Raw genomic sequence first — 3,309 nt, 5'->3', positions numbered from 1 at the left:
GTGGAGCGTGGGTGCGGTGACAGGGGGACGGTGGTAGAGGCATGACATCAACGCAGCTCTGCCATCGCTCACACTCTGCGGAAAACAGCGGGAGATCACGAAGAGCCCACTCAGAAATGGCGCCCGCTCCGGGCATCGAACCATTTGGAGTTTGCGTCTCACATCATCATCACAGTGGCTAGTAGATTTCAATTTAAAGCTTTCGTGACTGCAGGGATTATCTTCTTGGTTCTTTCGGTAAAGTCACGTAGAATGGAAATAATAAAATAATAAAATAAAACATAATAAAATAATTCTCACGACGTTTCGGCCACAACGCAAGCAGCCGTCCTCAGGTTTCGGCCTTTCTGACAGACCTGTTCTTCACCTGAGGACGGCTGCTTGCGTTGTGGCCGAAACGTCGTGAGAATAATTTTATTATGTTATATTTTTATTATTTTTTATTTCCATTCTACGTGACTTTACCGAAAGAACCAAGAAGATGGCTAGTAGATGTTAACTACCTCGCCTGGGTACAGGAGGTCGTGAGTTCGATCCCAACCCTGACGCCTGCTGCTGTATATTTGGAGTCTGCGTGTTCTCCCCATAGTCGCGTGGATTTTTCTTGGGTCCTTCAGTTTTCCCCTCCGCATTCAGAATAAAAAGGTGCGTTTTGAGTATTTGGCTGCTAACATTTCCACACGATGATAAGCCACTTTGTTGAGCTATCTTTGGAGGCCAGGTCGCTTCTGAAAAAAAAAACTACACAGCTCATTGGGCCTTACCGGGATGACAAAAATATTTTCGGGGAAGCCGTCATCCAGCAGTGCTGATGGTGATAGATAAATCAGGGGAGGAGGTGGGGGGGGGAGTGAAGTTCCCGGGTTATTCTGCACAGGAAACGAACGGCGTCCCTCGCCGCTCGTAAATTTAATTTGCGAAAGTTTGGGCTGCGGAGGGCTTTTTTGGTCGTTGTGGCAACGCTCACACTCACACTCAGGCATGCTCACACACACGCTCACACTCACGCATACTCACACACACGCTCACACTCACTCACGCTCACACTCACGCTCACACTCGCGCTCACACTCACGCGCTCACTCACGCGCTCACTCACGCGCTCACTCACGCGCTCACTCACGCGCTCACTCACGCGCTCACTCACGCGCTCACTCACTCGCGCGCTCACACTCACACTCACGCATGTTCACACACGCTCACGCGCGCTCACACTCACGCGCGCTCACACTCACGCGCGCTCACACTCACGCTCACACTCACGCTCACACTCAGACTTTTGGGGCGAGTGCTGTTAGCGAGCACCTATGAATGGTACACATTTGAGGCCGAGTCGACCTAGGGGAGGCCCAGGACCGGTTGAGATAATCGTCACCGGTGTTGGCCACAAGCAGGAATCGAACTCGGGTCGCCGGGTTTGCAGCGAAAACGCTAACCGCTGGGCCCCCCTCCCCCCCCCTACAAAGATGAACATCAATTCAAATACAGCCGCCGTTCGTCACTAAGTGCCAGGCCAGGTGCACTTTGAGCCTATCACGTGAAGTGTCAAAGGCTCGCTGACGGGAGGTCTCGGGACAGACCCCGGTGCCATGGGTGGGCTGGCTGAGATGACAAAGCTCCCCCGTGTAGCCTGTAACAGACTGTCGGGGCAAGTGCTGTTAGCGAGCGGCAGCACCCTATGAAGGCCGGCACGGTGGCGCACGAGGGGGTGGGTGGCCAGCACCACGCCCGGCCGCCTTTGTCTGCCCAGTGGCGACGTTTACACACGGCAACCCAGGTACTCATTTGAGACTGAGTTGACCTAGAGGGAGGGGCCCAGGACCGGTTCAGATAATCCATCACGGGTGTTGGCCGCGAGCGGGAATCTAACTCAGGCCGCCGGGTTCGTAGCGCCGCGTGCTAACCGCTGCACCACCGCTCCCCATGAAGACAAACAAAGACCCCCCTCACCCCCATGGCCTGAACAGACCTTATTCTTAGGTTTTTTCGGTAAAGTCACGTAGGTAAAAAATTAAAATTATAAAAGTAAAATAGAAATAAAATAAAAATCACGACGTTTCGGTGGCAACACAAGCTTCCGTCTTCAGGTGGAACCGTCACAGCACGATAGCTGTATCAAGTCAGGATTTTTTTTTATTTTACTTTTATAATTTAAATTTTTACCTACGTGACTTTACCGAAAAAAACTAAGAAAATGAATCCTTGCAGTCACGAAAGCTTCAAATCTAGAACTGAACAGACCTGTCGGCGAGTCCCTATAAAGACAAACGCACGAAACACGAACAACGTTATCCCGCGTCATCCTTAATGAGTAACTCAAACGGAATCCCATCTACGGGTTGGTGTGGGTGGGGGGCGGAGGTTGGAGGTTGGTGGTTTTTTTGTTCCTGGTCCCAGGGCCAAGCTTTGGACCTTGCCGAGGTTTTCAATTACCGTGTACAGTGTACAGTACAAAGCGTGGCTTTGTTGTGGTGCAGCGGATTCTTCACAAAGGGGTTTGGGAGTAACATTCACGGCAGGGGGGGGCAAGGGGGGGGGCAGGGGGGGGGGGCAGGGGAGGGGTCAGCTCGGTGGGGGGGGGCACGGGGCATCGGAGCTGCGACCCCCGCGGAATGGCGAGTCGGTGTTTAGTTCGTGGGTCCATGATTAGTCTACGGATCCAGCATTATTCCATAATTAGTCTACGGGCCCAGCGTCAGTGTATGGGTCTCGTGTTAGCAAACCGAGGACCCGGAGAAAAATCCACGTGACCACGGGAGAGAGAGAGACAGAGAGAGCGTGAGACACGCAAACTTCCAAGCATACAGCAGCAGGCGTCAGGGTCGGGATCGAACCAACGACCTCCTGCGTACCGGGCGAGGCAGCTAACATCTCCTAGCCACAGCGGTGATGATGATGAGAGACGCAAATTCCAAATATACAGCAGCAGGCGTCAGGTCGGGATCGAACCAACGACCTCCTGCATACCAGGCGAGTAGTCAACATCTCCTAGCCACCGCGGTGATGATGACGAGAGACGCAAACTCCAAATATACAGCAGGAGGCGTCAGGGTCGGGATCGAACCAACGACCTCCTGCATAACAGGCGAGGCAGCTAACATCTCTTCGCCACCGCGGCGGCAAAATTCACGCTCGTCGTGAATGCGGATCCTGCGATCTCGGCGGTGACGGATCCTGCGGCTGGTGACGACGTGGCCATTACCAGTCCCACGACCGAGAGGGGGGGGGGGGGGAGGAGATGCCCGGGCCCCAGGGCTTGAGGCCCCCTGAACTGCGGTAACAACAAAAAAAACCGTCGAGCGACGACGA

Source organism: Lethenteron reissneri, chromosome 68 (genome assembly GCF_015708825.2).
Source record: "Lethenteron reissneri isolate LAM-NWPU_2019-01 chromosome 68, ASM1570882v1, whole genome shotgun sequence".
In the NCBI taxonomy this organism is placed as follows: domain Eukaryota; kingdom Metazoa; phylum Chordata; class Hyperoartia; order Petromyzontiformes; family Petromyzontidae; genus Lethenteron; species Lethenteron reissneri.
The sequence above is the reverse complement of the archived record's forward strand: the minus strand, read 5'-3'. Positions refer to the sequence as shown.